General features: G+C 39.5%; 1 long non-coding RNA gene across 1 annotated transcript; it reads left to right on the top strand.

Moving 5' to 3' along the window:
• The first annotated feature begins 4,583 nt into the window (after positions 1-4,583).
• On the top strand, positions 4,584-17,568 carry LOC142100083 (uncharacterized). The gene is made up of 3 exons (XR_012678691.1): positions 4,584-4,720; positions 14,785-15,042; positions 17,315-17,568. It is a non-coding gene; the product is annotated as an uncharacterized LOC142100083 (long non-coding RNA).
• The last annotated feature ends 1,802 nt before the right edge of the window (positions 17,569-19,370 follow it).

Here is a 19,370-nt window from a genome sequence, read left to right on the forward strand (position 1 = left end):
ATAAAAGTGCCTGTATACAATAAAACACTATTGCAGTTCAGGTCCAAAGTACACGATAATGTCACCTGGGCATTTGATCATCGGGTCATCAGCCAACGCGTTTCAACCCGATATCCTGGGTCTTTATCAAGGCATTGCTATTACTTGAGTCCCAAGATTTACACTCTGTTCTTAAAGCTATAGTACAATATAGTATATACTGTTTGTGCCATTGGAATCCACCAATCAGTATCTGCCATACCAATATCACTTTTCATGACAATTGGCCCCCAGGAGACTTCTTAGGTTTGCCATCATCCTAATCCAGCCACACCACACAGCAGAAGGAATAGACTGTCATTGTCCCAACTCTTTTCATATGCTATAAATTCCACCAATTGAGAATTTACAAATACAGTACAGCAAAGTAAAAGCAAAACTTTGAACCACTGTGAAAATGCCTGTACCACTTCAAAACTTGATTTGCACAAAATTTCAACCCAACTTCACTCATCTCTACAATCTAAGATTGTAGGTGCTACTAAGTGAACACTAACATTGGTACATAGCTCTACTTTTTAACTTATTGTATAGTTGCCCACAGCTACAGCAATATTCCCATAAGGTGTATTCCTGCATGAACGAACTCTCCTCACACCTGCCGTGGCAGCCTTTTTTAATATTGCCAAGAAAAAAAGAGATTCCAAACAGTATATTTAATAATTAATCCAAAGCATTAGTAAGTAATAAAAACACTGTAAGAATGACCAACAATAGTATATCTATGTATGCAAAGTCACATTAGCAGCAGTTCATCGTAAATGATTGCACATAGGTATCTTGAACTCTTGGAGTGGATAGTAATATGGGAAATTAAGTATTTCAGTTATTTAGATTTTTGCTGGATTTTTTATGTTTATTTTGATTAATTTACTTATATTTGTGGATATTTTTTTTGGTTGCGTTTGCAATCTTTATTTATTTTCCGTTGTATATGTACATACAAATGTGTACATTTATCTATTGTTATTATCCCATATAGCTTTATATTATTATGTTTCTGGTTTCTTTTTTTCAGCTGCATTCTCTCGGGGATTGATTATATATTTTTGATTATATATTTTTTTAAATATTTTTAATTATTCATCAATGTTCTTTTTGATTTATAGCATTAGAGGTACTATAAATAGACCTAGCGCAATTAACTAAGTTTATTGCGTATCGGAGATTCTACAGTGTAGAAGCTGTTTGCGCGGCTCTCCTCTTTTTTTATTTTGTTCAAGCAAGCATGTTCCAGCGTGGATCTTTACAAATCTGGGGCCCTCCTGGCTGAAGAGAAGAAGACTTCAAACAACAAGGGGGCTACCCTGGCCAAGAAGAAATGAAGACTGCAAGCAACAAGGGGTGCTTTTTGCCCAAGAAGAACAGAAGACATTACAAGCAGGGACTTTTAGATACAAATATTTTTTGGACATTTCAACTTGGATTTTTTGGGACTTTGGGAATTTATTTTGGACTTTTTCAAGCTGGACTATTGGATACAAATTTATTTGGGACTTGGTTGACAGCCATTTTTGGATTAAAAACTGTTGACAACAGATGAAAACATCAGTGGTGAGTATAAGGGCATTTATTATTTTTAATAAAAATATGTGGTATAAATGTGGGTGTTTACTGTCTTTGTGGGTTTATTATTTTTATTAAATGTTGTGGTTTTAATGAGGGTTTGGTGATTTTTCTTTTGTGGAACTACAGGACCCAGCCAGCCGTGGGTGTCAGGACATGTTGACACTCGTGGTACTCCAAGTACGAACATGCCCTGGCTGCCATGGGTATGCTGGTGCTGTTTATGGCACCCTGGCTGGGACTTGTAGTTCCCCAAAATAAAATGGTGTCCGTTTATTTTTTTTACACTTTTTTCGTTTATTACCCTACACCAAACGCCCAGGGGTGTAGGAAGAGCCCTAGTGCTTTCAGCACTGGGCTGGTTGTCCCTAGAGGGGGGGCCTGCTTGTTTTTTTTTGGCGGACCCCCTCCCTAGGAAATCCAGCCCAGCGCTGAACAGCCTGGGGTTAGTTTGTCATTATGGCAGGGGGACCCCTGTTGCGTATTCCCCTGCTATAGTGCCACCAACCCCGGTTGGTTTGCCTAGTGCTGGTTCAGTGAAAATCGGAGGGACCCCACGCAACATTTTCCCACGATTTTCACGGAACCAGCAGTAGTCTTGGAGCACTTGGGTTAATAGTGAATAGAGGGGGGGCCCCACACTTTTTTTTAAAAAAAAAACTTTTATTTATTTTTTACAGTTTTTACAGCTGCTGGGACCTCCGGCTATATGACAGGCAGTGTAACAGTGATGTGTTTACTAAACACGCTGCTAGGATGCAGCGTGTTGTATCTAGCGTGTTTGAAAGCAAATTCTCCTGAGTTTGCTTATTCTGCGCTTCATACATTTGAGACTTGCATAGCTGGAGTGCCAAACAGTCAGGAGTTTGATCTCTATCGATTTTGGAAATAGCGCTTTTGACAGAAACACATCTCTAGCGATTTTACATGAAATCTCAGCTTCCTACATCTGCGAGTTTCAACTCTCCTGAGAAAATAGCTTATTTTGCAAAATCGCACCATGATACATTTTTTCCCAAGAGTTCAAGATACCTATGTGCAATCATTCACGATGAACTGCTGCTAATGTGATAGCTTTGCATACATACATACATACATATATACATATATATATATATATATATATATATATACTATTGTTATTCATTCTTACAGTGATTGTATTACTTATTAATGCTTTGAATTAATTATTAAATATACTGTTTGGAATCAGCGCTCTCCTAAAATCTCTTTTTTTCTTGCTGTTATTTTTACATTCAGGTATCTGTATTTAGGGAGCTGCAGTCCATCCTTTATGCTGTTTCTATGTTTATGATTTTTAGCGCCTGATATTATTTCCTTGTTTTTTAATATTGGCAACATGTTGTCCATTGACAAATCTTTGTTAGTAGGTGAGAAAAGCCTTGCCTGAAATAAGTCAGAAAAATCCTTCAAATCGAGTGGTACTACTGTCTTTCCCCCACCTGTTTATTATTTGTACTCTTCACAGTAACTGTTAAAGAAGGCATTTGGTAATTATGCTTGAGTACATGACATTTTCAATAAACAACAACAATTGTTTGCTTAATCCACCATCAACTGCTACTGCAAACAGTAGGAATATTTGTCATATATTTGTCATAGTAAATGTGTCATTGTAATAGATCTAGAATATGTACTTGATTATATTTATTACATTTTTATAATTGGCTTATAACACCCTGGGCCTGATTCATTCAGTAAGTTCTCAATATTTTTTTACACTCCAAAACCTTTATCATGATGTTATTAATGTCCACTCTACATAAAATTAATTGTTACAGTTGCTGCCGATTGCAAGCATACACAGCCATCATCACTAGTAATCCACACTTACACCTGACCTGTAGCTGGTGCAAGTGATCTGACAGATAAACATGTACATTTTAGAAGCCCAAAGCTTGAACTGGATGCTGCTGTGTGAACTCGAGCTTGGCACGTCCTTACTGTACATTGACTATGTGCATATGCACAGTACTCTCCTTGTTCTGCCCATGAAATCATAGGCTGCCGTAAGCAGGCCCGGCGCTCCCATTAGGCAAGGTTAGGCAGTTACCTAGGGCTCTGGAGGGCGCCACAGAATGAAAATTACTTTAAAACTGTGCGGCGACCGCTGACTATACCTTTCACGGCCGCCGCACAGCATTCAGATACATCCACGGGGAGGGGGAAAGAGGCTATTGCTCACCACCGCCGCCTCTCTGCTCTGTCTCCTCCCCTCCACTCACTGACTGTCGGGCCGTGACATTATCATCACGGCCCGACAGTGTCAGTGAGTGGAGGGGAGCAGACGGAGCAGAGAGTGTTGAGGCAAGGTAAGGAACGACGTGGGGAGGGGGGAGGAGGGAGTGTTCCCGTGGCGGGCGGGGGGACAGGGGCGCCGATTTTTTTTTGGGGGGGGGGGGGGGCGCTGATTTTGACAAAGTGCCTAGGGCGCCATGGACCCTAGCACCGGCCCTGGCCGTAAGGTCCTATGTGCTTGAAGATGAACTGGATGTTGCTGCGTTCAATGGCGTATGGTCCGATTCTAGGCAAGCGCAGAATGATTTTAAGCAAAATACAGCACATCTCATCATTTACGTTGCTTAATGAATCAGGCCCTCTGACACTGACCAAATAACCAGTAAAACATGCCAAAATATAGGAAAGGTTGATAATAAATATGTGCAATAAGAATGAATGACATGGCTGATAACAGCAGAAGCAAAATATACAATTCACAGTTTAGTGAAGAACTGATAATGTAAAACATATTAATATTGTTCATTATTGAATTAGTCACTTAGTTTGTAAGCAGTAGTACTTATTAGGTATTAGTTAATCTTGTTCTCAACCACAGCTCCATGTATTCCAACAAACGTGAGGGCAGAACTACACTGTGGAACCCGCATGGCATCTTTATGGTGGGATACCGCACACGGAGCTACAACATATTCTGCACTTGTGACTGGAATAAATGGCTGGAGTGGAATGTGCAGCTCAAACAGCACAACCTGTGACATCAGTGACCTGGAGTGTGGACAAGTGTACACTGTAACCATTACCACATCTAACTCCTATTGCAAAAGCATAACTAGTCCTATGGATATCTACACAGGTAAAAGCTATTAAAAAAGTCACCTAAAACACCAATATATTTATGTTCGTCATCTAACAATATTAATTTAAGAAATGAAAGTGTTCACCATCTAACCGACAACTATATACAGTGCAAACAATGTCAGGCATGTATATGCAAATTGTGAGTGTAAAACACAGCAACTCTGCAAAAGGGGAACTATAGGACTTTGATTGATGTAAGTATATAGATTGATTGATAAATATGCTTGTTTGATTGCCAATTTTAACTAATTTTGTGAAGCAGTGAAAAAACAAGATTTAATATTTTTTAGCATGATTATTAAAATGAGAGACACAGTGAAAAAAATCCATAATTGCGCATTCCTTGCTGAGCAGAAGGGCGCATATCCATTTATACTCTTGCCCTAGCTGAGAGGTGATGGATAATGGGTCTGGATTTAGCACCTTCCAATTGCACTGTGGAGAAGCACATTTCAAGATACGTTTATTGCCCATTGTAGAAAAAAACCATCAAATACACAAAAGTGATACATATAATGAAGTCTTGATATCATATCGCCATCATGATTATTTTAAGCTAAAGTAAGCAACATTTCAAAAGAAAAAAGGAAAAATGTATTCAAGGAAAAGAATGGTTCTAAAGTGGTAGTAGGTAGGACTTTAAATATGACAGGCCTGATTCATTAAGGAAAGTAAGGCAAAAAAAAGGAGTAAGTTTTCTCCTGGACAAACAATGTTACAATGCAAGGGGTGAAAATTAGTTTATTATTTTGCACATAGGTAGGGGTTGTTTTTTTATGTAGCACACAAATACTTGATAGCTAAATTTAAAGTTGATCTAGGACATGCCCTGTTCCAACTAAAAATATGACATCACATTTTAAATTTGCAACCCCTCCATTGCAACATGGTTTTGCCAAGGTGCAAAGTTACTCCTTTTTTTTCTTTACTTTCCTTAATGAATCGCCTCTTACGTTTTCCACCCCCACACAAATCTAGGTGAGCTTCTAGTTTCCAGAGGCTTAAGAGCGGAGAGTAGGCATGCTACTTGAAGTGCGTTTAGTGGTCCACTAAGGCACACTTAACAATCAAAATAATTCTCAAATCTCCCTACTTCACTTAAGAATACTTGATTGGATGATAGTGAATATATTGATACTTATGTTTTTCACATCAAAATGGTGACAGTGTAATTATCGACATATTCATTCTGTCGACATGTTTCGAATGGCGACATTGTGACTGTCAACAGTAGTAAGGTCGACAGTCACAATGTCGACATTCAAAGAGCAATGCCGGCGGCTCTAACACAAAACAGTTAATATTAGCTAAATAGAAAACAAAAACATTTAGTCCAACGCTCCGCGGACTATTGCATCCTGTCTGCATTATCTCCTGTATATCAGTCCACAGACTATTGCATCCTGTGTGTCATCTTCACTATCTAGTGATATCCCCTTCGCAGACCAGTACACTTTCTCGGCTTGCTGATCATCCTGTGCCTCGTGCCTTCTGACTTACCTGGACTCCTGCTACCTGAAAGCACAGCAAGGGGGCGTTACCTTTCTTTCCTGTGTGGCCTTTTGTCCTGTGTGTTACAACCTGTGTGAACAATGTAAACAGCACTTGATTTGGGAAATCACAGATTAGTGCAAAATGTATAAATTGCATTTAAAATACAAGTTTCAAGAATATCTCACATTCTAATGGTATTCTTTGAGTGAAATATTTCAAACTTTTTGGGGCTTGGTTGGAAAAGGGAACTGGATTACCCCCTGCCAGGCTGTGTCCAAACTTGTAGAAAAACGAGCACTATTCCATCATTATTCCATCTTTACTTTCTGGATATCACTAGTACCTCAAACTAGTGAGTGTGTAACCGTCCTTTTTAGGACTTCCTGGGCTAATAAACATCACTGCTTAAGGAACCTGCTTCAACACCTACTTGCCTACTGCGATTCCTGTGACCTACAGATTAGATCGAATCTATTCCATTATCTGGCTGTTCTGAGGTTTGGACTCAGCATTCCAGTACCAATGATCTGCCTGCTACCCTGCAGCTCTGACCAATGTGATAGGCCAGGGGGAACCATCCACAGCATCCCTGATCTGAATGCATGAGGTCATGGGTTCCAGCCCAGATGTATCAGCAAGGGGGTACACTAGAAGCGAGAGGTACCCAGAAGGACGCGGTTCTAGGTGCCGCTAAGGAGCCTAATGGTGGCTGCAGCAATAGCCCCTCCTACTACGGTTAGTGGGTTAATTTGAGATAAAGGAAAGGCAACAGTAAGAAGACAATCCCAGCTGGTCCCCAGCAACAATGCAAAGTGAGGCATAGGAGGCCCATACTGTCAAAGAATATTTTGACATTTACATTGTCACCATTTTGATGTTGACAGTATAAGCGTCTTATAGGTAAACTAATACCTCTCAATAGTTAATATCACCAACCATGACATCCATGCACCTCTGGAAAGTAGCCAGAGCATCTGAGGTTTATTGAGGCATTCTTAGAAACTGGAAGAATATGGCTGCGTATATAAAGGCAGAATCTTCTGCATTCTGATAATAGCCGCTCCTTAAGTCTAACACAGAAACCATTGACTTCTTTTTAAGTAGTCCTGTACTTCATCCACTCAAGTTACTGTATACTGGTCCACCAGGGTTTGTTAATTCAATGTCCTTTAATCTATACACATTCTAATTAGAGATGCTCAGGCTCGGTTCCCCGAGAACCGAACATACCCGAACTTAGCATATCCGAATACCGAGCCAAGCCGTCATCGTTACGTCATCGGATTTCGGATCTTGAGAGTTTTGGATTCTATAAGTACCGTCCTTCACGGCGATCTAGCGCCATTTCACAAAGGGACATAGAAGGGGTAGCACAGTCAGTAGAGCAGTTGGGCAGCAACATAGGTAGAATAGAAAGAGGAGGGGGTAGCAGTGTTTTTTAAAGTCTACAGTGACATTCAGGAGAGCTCCATTGCCTCATTGCTAATTGTCATTGCTGAAATAGAATTAATAGGGCAGGCTTGGTCTTCTAATTCTGCAGTCCCATAATGTACGATGTTATATAGGTTACACAAAAAGAGGAGAGCTCCATTGCTCCATTGCTAATTGTCATTGCTGAAATAGAAATAATAGGTCTGGCAGGCTTGGTCTTCTAAATCTGCAGTCTTTGTTTGAAAGTGTATGAAAATAATATTGTGACCTGTGAGGTGGTCAAAAGTGACTGCAAATGACTTGAAATTAGTGTTATTGAGGTTAATAATAATGTAGGAACAAAAAAGAGCAAAAATATGTGATTTTAGCATATTTTTGGAATTTTTTCTAAAAAATACAGAACCAAAACCAAAACACATGAGGGCGGTTTTGCCAAAACATAGAGCTAATCCAGATCCAAAACCAAAGCCAGTTCAGAGGTCAGAGAGCATCTCTAATTCTAATATCTACATTTTTTTCTTCTGTGCTACTACAATGGGTGATGCATAAGTCCTCTCTAACTCAAGAATGACTGCAATATCCAACAATTTTTAAAATGTCTTCTAACATCATCCAAATCTGCAGGGGCCAGTCGGTTAGAACATTATCTGAAGGGTGTTTTATGTGTTAGCTTGACCTCGTGCTTCCCTCCTTGAGCGTACCCCAAATCCCAATTATCAACAGAGAAAGCAGCAGAGCACTGTACCATCTTCTTACATAGCCACAATTGATCTGTTTCTGGGCCTTTCTGAAATATGCATCAACAATTTTGTCCTTATGCACTTCTGTGATCATATCAGGAAATTTCAGAGTTGCCCACTATGAATCCCAGATGAGGGTCACTTAGTCCCCATATGATCAGTCCAGATAAAGGGTGAATTGGCAAGTAAGACAGATTCTCTTGGAACCACTTCTTAAGCACGATGGACACCTGTGAACCACTATCCATATGTTACGATTCTTACCTGCCCTGGTTCCAGCACTGTTTACACTCTCCGTGCGGTACAGTGTTTCCAGGTATCTGCGGCCATGTGACCGCATGTCAGGGTGGGGAATTCAAATCTAGGCTGTCTATTTAAACCTTGCTCTGATAGTTCTGCAGTGTCAGAGCAACTTGTATGCTACCTGACTCTCTGTCTAGCATTCTGTTGTGTCTGTATTCCCTGTGCCTTTTCTTGCGATTACTCCTGCTGACTCCCTGTGTACCAACAATCTGTCTTGTCTGACATCTCTACTTCCCACTGTCTGATTCCTGTGTACTGAAACTTGACTTAGTTTGACCATCCGCTGTTTGCTGTATCTGTATGTCTCCGTCTGCACGTGTCCCAGAACCCAGCTTGTCCAGACCCTGTTTCTGCCTGTTAATCTGTAACTTAATTCCAGCTCGTGTACCAGAACCCAGTGTGCCTTGACTCTGCTATTTCCTTCTGTATCTGTACTTCGCTGCCAGGTAGTGTACCAGATCCCGACTTTTCTATACCTTGCTATGGCCTATTGAATCTGTACTTCGCTGCCAGTTTGTGTAGCAGAATCCGGCCTGTCTGATAACGCTTCTACCATCTACTACCTGCATTTTCTGTGTAACTGTAGTTCTGTAGTTCTGCTAAGCCCATCCCGCCTTGCGGCAGTTCTTGTTGAACACCAAAGAGCTTGTTAGAGTCCGCACCTCTGGTCAGCCAGTGTCAATCCAGATTAGCACTTGGAGTCCTAAATTCATTACCTAGGTTCATTACACCAGAAGAGACACACATGGTTTTCCATTGAGGAGTGCTGGTACTTAAGGTAGCTTTGATAAAATGTCCCCACATGGTTGACTTGTATTTTATTGAGGGGGGGGGGGGCAGGTTGGGGTTTCCTGGTCCCCCCTTCCTGTTTCCGGCTGGTTTGCCTTGTCGAAAAGGTGAAGACTGTGGTGCTCGATTTCCCCGTTTGGATGGGCATTGAAAAAAACTTCATCTAAAACATAGCTGTAGTCTGTGGAAGCCTGCAAATATTTCACATTTCATTGTCTCTTGGCTTTTCCAGAGCACACACATTCCTCTAAATATTGGTTGGCAGTGTCCATCCCAGTTTCATATGGGTCTTCAACACTGGGGATAGGCTTGGTGCCTGAAAATATCCTTAACCATCTATACCCATTCTCGTGCTGGTTCTTGCCAAGGTGCTTCACAAGTTTGTTCATAACTATTAAACTTAGTTCACTATGGCTTGCTGATGCTTTCCCAGATCAGGTGGTAGTAGTCTGTTGCTCCCATCTGTGGAACTGAAATAGTTTGGAACACCTGTCTCCAACCTCTGAAGCCACACTATTCACTAACACTGTTTTTCCTTCCCTGGGATTAAGGCAGGTATAATTTCTCTCTGTCACCAGGGGCAGATTGGCAACTGGCCGTACCACGAAGTTTCCTGGTAAGCTGGTAATCTAATGAGGCCACCTTACTAATGAATTAATTTTTATTTTATTATTTTCATTGTACACCCGGCGCGCACCGGCGCTGGGTGACGCCAGCTGGGTTGACAGTGATGAAGGATTATGAATCCCATAATCCTGTGCGTTTTGCACAGACAGAAATTTTCTGTCTGAGTTGCTGAGGACTGATGCTAGCCGCTACCGCTGCAGAATGTTTCCGGCAAGTGAGGGAGCTGCAGAACTAACTTTAGGGAGGGGGGGGGGGTTGTAGAAATCAAGCTATAGGGAGGGCTGCAGAAATGTATCTATAGGGGGGTGCTACTCAAATCTAACAATAGGGAGGGGGCCTTCTCAAATATACCTATAGAGAAGGGGCCTGCTCAAATATACCTATAGGGATGAGGCTGCTATAATGTGTTAAAGAAAGAAGGGGAGAGAGGGGGCTGCTATAATGTGTTAGGGAATGGGGGGTCTTAATATATTGTGTGATATCAGGGAAGGGAGGGGGGCTATCTTAATAGCACATTGGTGGGAGGTACGCTATTTATTTAATGGTGGAGTTTAGGTGGAGGCTAATTTTTTAATTGGTGCTATTTTATTTGTAGGGTGATGGTGGGACAATTTAATTTATTGGTGGGGCTATTTCATTTCATGCTGGGGTGGTTTGGGGTTATTAATTGAATGTGGGTCTGAGTTTGGGTAGGAGGGCTATTTATTAAATGTGAATATTAATAATTAATGCCGGGGTGGTTGTGGGAAATGATTATATTAAACGTAAATGCTATTAATTTATTGCTGGGGCTATTTGGAGGGAGGCAAATATGTTTATTTATTAAATGGGAATACTACTAGTTTAATGTTGGGGTTGGTTGGAGGGAAATATGTCTATTTATTAAATGTGTATACTGTTAATCTAATGCCAGAGCTGGTTGGAGTTTTCTAACTTTCATGTACCCATTTTTTTTTCCAACATTACAAGATCCAGACAAGCAGCAACTGATCTAAAAAAAAACAGCTGCCACAGGTGGTGAAAGTGACTAGAACAGGGAGGAGTGAGCAGGACAGTCTGCTAACTGCCTGAATCTGGTGGGGCAATACAGAATTTGGGTGACTGTCTTGCTTAGTCAGGATTTAGTCCAACTGCAAGGACAGTTGGGAGGTATGTCCCACTTCACACTGTACTGCTCGTTAAAGGTAGAGCTGCATGCATCTAACAGTAGTACACACAGTGTTGCCTGTGTATTTGTCTGAAATGTATCTAAAATGATAATTCCCCAATGTCTTAAGTACCCCAGAGCACCCCAGGAGCCTTATTCCAGCTCTGGGGATACTTTCGTCATTCTTGCATTGATTCCATTGCCTGCCTTCTACCTTGCACTGGTCCCATTCTCAGATCACTTTGAACATATGGTCAGAACTGACAATATAATTAATCCTTCCCTGTTGCACTTGTATACCACCAGCAAACCCTTGGAATAGCTCTCCCCTTCACTTATACCAGTGTCTGGCAACCCTCTTTGTCCTGTTATCAATTCAAACCACCCCCAATCACAAATGCCTTTTTGAAACACACAGTACACATTTTCATAATAAATATATATATATATATATATATATATATATATATATATATATATATATATATATATATATTTATATATGTTCATTTGAAGGAAATATTGGAAGGATGTGTTAGTAGGTAACTAAACAAGTTTGAGCACAGAGGCATAAACCAATCGCAGATCATGCAACAGGATTCATGCATTTTTATAATACAGGACTGGCAGCTTTTTCACTGCACTGCCTTAGAGATGACCCACTGTGTGTTAAGTCATCACATCCAGGTTTTCCTAAATGTTACTACAACCAAATTCCAGTAGTTCTAAATCCCGCCTACTTTTGTGTTCGCCCCACCTACAATTGACTTGGTCGAACCCACATGAGCCCACTTCAAGATTTTTTTCCAGGGCCACTTTAAGTTCCTAATCAACCCCTGTTTGTCACAGTTTAACTTTCTAACAGCACAGCATAGGCCATATTCTGGCCATTAACACTTTGGTCTAGTACTTTTGGCTGTTGTGCCCCATATAAAGTTCTTGTAGCCTGTTCTATATCATTGTTTAACACTCCCAGGAGCTTCCTGTTAAGTATCAGGCATCTTCTAGGGTCCTTCTGTAGTATCTCACACCAATGACAACAGCGCCATCAGTCCTGTTTGGTGAAAGACTTCTGAGTATATAGCATAATCGCAGCAGTGCCTCCAAATATTACACCCTTTTGGGCCCCTGAGTATAAAAGATTGGGTGATTGTAAATAGGAACTGAGTAAGGCTGGGTAGACAGTACAGAAAATTTCTCCCGATGCGATATAAATATCAATTTTACCCACAATTGGAGAAAAAAAAAAGTCCCAATCAGCATGTCACTTCATTTGTACACACTAAACACGTTTTACAAGATTTACCTTCAGATCTCTGCTCTTCAACTATCATAACCATCGGCTGAAAAGATTGTGACTCTGCACACTCCATAGAGATCTATGGACACGCAGATGGTCGTGAGTGCATACACACTGCAGAATTGGAACAACATTGTTGCATTATGGAATGAGAATTTTAGTTTGGTTTAAAAATCAAATGACATGGTATGATGTGCTTTGGAATGATAATCATTCATTGTTGGAACATACACAATAATGCGATATCTGTCCGAACAGTCGTTTATCATGTGATTGGCCCGATAATCGTCTTAACACCATGTAGTGCGTACTCGCCCTAAGGGGTATATTTACTATACTGCGGGTTTGAAAAATTGGAGATGTTGCCTATAGCAACCAATCAGATTCTAGTTGTTATTTGTTTAGTATATTCAACAAAATGACAGCTACTATCTGACTGGTTGCTATAGGCAACATCTCCATTTTTTCAAACCCGCAGTTCAGTAAATATACCCCTAAGTGTTTCTCACCTTTAAGTCTTGATAATGCCTCCACCTGAACCTGAATTTCTTCTCATGGCTGTGTTTCTGGAATTTGAGTACTGGTAATCGATTCAGAAGAACCCACACCAGACCTGGTTTCCCTCCAAAGAACAATATAATAATGTAATAAATGCCCCTTTGGCGGGAGATTTTTTTAATACAGGCTAGTTAAACTAATAAAATTTATTAAATGCAGACAATTATACATGCACAATGTGTTTGTATTAAATATTAAATATACAATACAGTGGCCCATTTAATGTCTGTTATCTCTCTTCCTGGAATCTATTATCCTGGACAAACAAATAACCTTTGTAACACGAATATTTGATGACTAATTACTAACTATTAACACTCTCCTTGACAGAAAGATTTGGGTTCTAATTTTACTTAATCTTCCATTAAGAGGTACTTCAACAATACATAATATCCAATAAAACTAACTTATTATCACTGTTAATTGAAATGATCCCTATTAACTCTCTTCTATGTATGCCAACATCCTATTTTTTATATTAAGGGCTTAAGATAAACTATTAGTAACACTCACTGAGTGATATACAATAAGTAGGAAAGATGGTAATGGTTACCCAGGATTGCTCCACCATAAATTAATTGTACAAAATAACTTATTGCATCTACTCCATCACACTACATATTCCTCAGTAGAACACATAAGTATTTCTTTATAACTTATGAATTATTAAAAAATATACATTTATATCAATTAATAAATACAATTACAACTAAGTTTTAAGGCAATATTATAACAGTCATAAGTTATTAATTACACTGCATCACACACTCTATAACGATGAAAAGTCCTCCTTTTTACTAATAGTAAAACTAAGTATACATGATCAAGGATGTTGGTGCATATAAGAAGATAATGAATTATTTTAAAAAAAACATTAGCAGTTAAATGCTAGTAGAAACCACTAAATGGGATGCAGTCGCTATAGTGACAGCCATATATCACTATGAGCTCTCAGTTTGTCAAATTTTCAGGCAAGGGAAGACATTAATTAAAGATTATGTGAATGCTGTATAATTTTGTTAGCTTGCTAATAGATTTACTCTGTAACTCAGTTACAGAGTTAAATATATTGGGAGTTTTCTATAGACATGTTGCAGTGTTTAATTGAAAGCTGGCTACTTAACTGACTGTAAGTAGATACATTGCTCCTCACCCACTTCTTATCACTGTGATGTTAGCTCCTGGGTAAACTGTCTTTTCTATACTTCAGTCAGTATAGTTAGTAAGTGTTTTTCACAACTATATTTATTCTTATACACAATACACAGCTGCTCTGTCCTCACTGAAACTGCCCATCTTTCATTCCCCTCACATCAACTGTCACCTGCCAACAACTGAGCTCTGTATACTCAATAATTGTCCTGGCTCATGTCAACTCCAAACCATAATCACCTCTGCCCAGTACTTTGTACCACCCACCTATTGGCTCCCCAATCACATATGCCATTTTCAATACAATGCCATTCTAGTTCTAATGACTGAATATACAATTTTGCTATATTTACATTGCATTTCCATTTTATACATTTTTATAAAATGTACACATTTGTACCCTATAATTGTGTGTGTGTATAAATATATATATATATATAAAATGTGTGTGTGTAGCGTGTATGTGTTGTAGCTGCTAAGCACTTTAATCATAACTGTCTCTTAACGATGTTTTCTAGCTCCTTGTGTTCCACAAAATGTGAGACCAGTAATTATGTGTGGCACAAATATGACAGACCTGTCGTGGGACAGGACACCAGGAGCTTTGAACTACACAGCAACAGTCAGAGGAACTGATGGAGAAGTACATTCCTGCACTACAGTGGAATCAGCATGTAACATTGAGACACTGACCTGTGGTCAAACTTACTATCTTACAGTCACTGCATATGGGGAACAGTGTGAAACTAAGAGTACAGCTGTTGAATTCCACACAGGTAGGTCAATCTATTCCTTTATTAAACTTTTAGCAATAGATTCCCTATGGCTAACTTAACATTATATTTTTAAAAGAAACCACCCTACCCATGAATTTGTAACTATAACAGGTGAATAGTTGGGCTGTTTAAGATGGATTCCTCTTCACCACTAAGGGAACCTCTCGTGCATAAAGTCAATAAATATGGAACCCCTTCCACCCCCACCACCATCTCCACTTTGGTTGACACACTACTGAATTTAGAGCCCCAGTATAGCAAGGCGTTTGCAGTAGGATTTGTGTGTGACTTTTATTTTGTATAGTGGTCCCTTAAAACTAAATATAAGAACCAAACACAAGGTTAGAAAAGTGAGCTGAGTATAACATAGTCGAACTACCACATGTTTAAGGACATCAGTAAAACATTTCGAAGCTGATTTACTAAAGCGTTTGCATACATTTTTAGCGTTATTACCGGCCAAACACTACCAGAGGGTTAATATTTATTCGCTACACTTTTTATCACTGATAATGGCAACACATGCACTATATATACCTCCTTAACTCCATGTGCTTTTGGATAAACAAATCTAAACATATGTACATGTTATGATGTTGTTATGTTTTGAGGGAGTTCCAGCAATTGCTCACCGCATTTTGTAGCCCACATCCAGAAAATAGCATATTTCCAAGCTGGGGCGGATTGGGGACTTATATTGACTCTGGAAAAAATTAAGGAAGTGGTCTCATGTGGGTGTCTTCCCCTTCTGGCCAGTCCTACACTAAATATAAACATGAATTCAATATAATCTTAACATGATTATTGCTAGTCTTGGAGTTGAGTTTTACCCTCATCCAGCTTTTAAAGGCAAGCATTCCCCAAGTAATAGCAGCTATTAGACATCTAGTGAATCACCTGACACCAATTGTATAGGGACCTAACAAACAAAAAGGCTAAGCATTCCACTGTCAGTCCTGTACAATACAGAGAGATTTCTATAGACCTGTATACAATGCAGATATCATCCTTGTTACCTCTGCACAATACAGAGGGCATTCTTGTGACCGCTGCACAATAGAGGGCATCCTTATGACCGCTGCACAATACAGTGGGCATCCTTGTGACCGCCACCCAGTACAGAGAGCAAAATGTGAATTTTTGATAATACAAATTGTAATGGGCTGATTCATTGCCGGACATGACATGCATGCAACTTTCGTTTAAAAAACGAACATGGAGCTTAGTTACGATTGTATTCAAATGCAAGCGGACCTTAAGATATGTTCCTATATGAATTTGGGTATAAGTATGCACTGTCTAAACATAATTGCCGTATGTAGATGGACAGGATAGAGTGCAGGATAGGCACATGCATATGTGCAATATATGGTCACATCAAAATGCATACATAAAAAATAGTTTAAAAATAAATTAACAAGTTTTATACAAGCCCAGACTCGATCGTCTAAACTTTTCCCCCCAACACCCTTTGAGCATCATTGCATCTATAGCCCGGGACGTCGGGACTATATATCAATCCTCAGAGCCGTAACTAGGGTGGTGCGGGCGGTGCCGTCGCCCAGGGCGCAAGCCCAAAGCGGGCGCAGCAGCCGCCCGCTACCTAGCTCTGTTGCCAGTGATAAGAAAAGCCTTTGACTTCTGCAGTGGAACACATGTGCGTTCCACAGACAGGAAGTTCGGCATTTGCGTTTTAAAATATCTAACTTCCTATGAGTTTTGGACTCTTTATTAGGAATGTATAAGATTAATACAGACTATACAGGCATTGCAGTTAATACTTCCATCCATGGATTCAGATTCTGTGGTGTAGGATGACATTGGTCTGGGTGGAATAGCACACAGTATAAGACACAGCCTCCATGGCACCCGCGCAGCAACAAGCAACCTCGCAGTTGGCTACAGGGACCTTTTAACTGACTGACAATTCCTTTTTTTTAAAACATCAGGTTTTCCCGGTTTAACTATCTGCATATTGCTCACCAGATAAATTTAGCTTTAATATGTTTTACTCCATATATATTGCTTGACTTGTGGCTTTTCATTGTGTGGTCACATTTTTTATGACTGTGTTTCCTAAATATAACATTTAAAAGTTCAAAGAATCACTTCATAAATAATTCTGACTATAAATGTTGTTTTCAAATTGTTTTTATTATTATTATTATTATTATTTTTATTTTTGCTTCAGTGAACATTAGACAAATCAGGTTTTCCATGTTGGTCCGATACACTTTTAAAATTATTATCACTATTACAATCACCTCTTCAGGTCCCTGTGTGCCTCAGATATTGAACACCGTGCCTGCATGCGCTTTGGACTATTTTACACTCTCTTGGGCTGTTGCCTTGGGAGCGGATTATTACTTTGGAACACTAACGGATCAACATGGGAAGGTACTGACTTGTAACACTACAGATCAGAGCTGCAACATCAGTGGCACAGAGTGTGGGAAAGCTTACACTGTGACCATAGCCGCATATAATGACCAGTGCAGCAGCGAGATCAATTCCTCTTTCATTCTTCATACAGGTAAGTTTTATCATACAATCAGCACTCTTGGATGTTATTGTGAAACTATCTGGTCCTGTTGATTGCTGATTATTTGTGATAATCATTCCTGCCCTTACTGTTTTTATGATGTTTATCAAATAATTTACTGTCTACTCTTAACAAAAAAGTGATCATATGTGTTGAAGAAAAATTGTTACAGCTGTTGTTGTTATGATCTACATGATAAGCCAAATATGAGTTTTCTGCATAACAAATTAAAACCCTAGCAAACACATCAAAAGTGCTGAAGGCAAAAACAAGAACTAAAAAAAATATATTACAAATGATGAACAAAAAAAAAATCTTCCGTCTGGCAGCTTAATCCCCAAAATAATCCAGCCGGAACATGCTTAGCAAAACAAAAAAAGTGTTCCCGAGACGCAGCAACTGCTTCTGAACACAGAAGCAACCTACCGCAGAATGAAATTCTAATAGCTGGTGTATTTATAAGCTGAGACTTGTGTCTCTGACAGTGTGCGAAAGCGTCACTGACGTTAGTGTTCCCGCGCTTTACCACGCTGTCAGAAACCAGTCCATATGTGTTACTGAACATTTTAAGAGAAATAAATCTAAAGGAAAGTATTTCCATTTAGACAAGTGACAACTTTAGATGTAATAAAGTTGTAAGTATCTTATGAAGTTTTAGGGGTCTATTTATTAAGCTGGGATGAGTCAAAAATCTGGAGAAAACGGCTGTTAATCTCTGATTTCTCATGCCTTAATCTCCTGCCTTAAACTCTGATTTCTTCTGCCTTAACCTATTTTATGTTGGTCACTACAGTCCCCATAGACCTCTGTGGGGACTGTGATCTTACCCTATTTAACAAGCGGTGAAAAGCAAACAAAGCTTTTCACCAGCAGCTATACATAACTAACGCAATCTCAAAATGGTGTTAGCTTACCTTCTCAATAGAGTCCATAGGTCTCCATCAGCACCAGAGAAGACGCTGTGGATACATCACCGGGTCCCATTGCTATGCAAATGTGCAACCTTAGACAGGCATGTGCAAAAGCCCTGCGGAGTCAATTCCTCCTTTTGCCAGCAGCTTCGGTGAAGGAGTTTTTAGTTTAAGAAGGAGGTTTCACCAGGGCTGTCCAATGAAACCTGGCATGATAAATACAAGCAGCAGTACATTTTGTAGTGATACAAAATGATGCTTACTGCTGCCCTCTAGCCACCAATATTAAAGACCCCTTATTTTCAAAATATGTTGGGTATGCTGGTAATATAGGGATACATCATCATACAACACAAGCATCTTACATCCTCTTTCTGCTGTGAAGAAACAAACAGAATTTCTTTGTCCTCTATGCAGACAGGATTATTGGTCCAACATATTATTTTATTGCTGCATCTGTGTGACAGACATTTGCGATTATATACATAAGAGAAGTGCAGTGTAGTGTAACTATCTTGCATCTGCTTTTGCGCCTAGCACACACTTAGATTCTTTTTTGTTGCACCCAGACTTGTTCCTTATTATACCCCAAACACACCACAGAGCAAAATGAACTGACAGCGTGGTCCTTACATCTCGATTTATTTTTTACTATTCTTTTACTAGATCACAACTATGTATGATGTTTATGGACATACTTGAGAACATGAGGTGACTCTCAATGTATTTCTTCCTGGTAAAATATTAATTTAAAATACATAAATTATATAGACTAGAAATACTGCAGAATGTGGAATTCACAAATACATTCTGCTGAATGATCAAAGTAAAAATTTAAACCTGTATTATGGATAACGTAAATTCACACCTTTAGG

The sequence above is a fragment of the Mixophyes fleayi genome, chromosome 8, assembly GCF_038048845.1.
Source record: "Mixophyes fleayi isolate aMixFle1 chromosome 8, aMixFle1.hap1, whole genome shotgun sequence".
In the NCBI taxonomy this organism is placed as follows: domain Eukaryota; kingdom Metazoa; phylum Chordata; class Amphibia; order Anura; family Limnodynastidae; genus Mixophyes; species Mixophyes fleayi.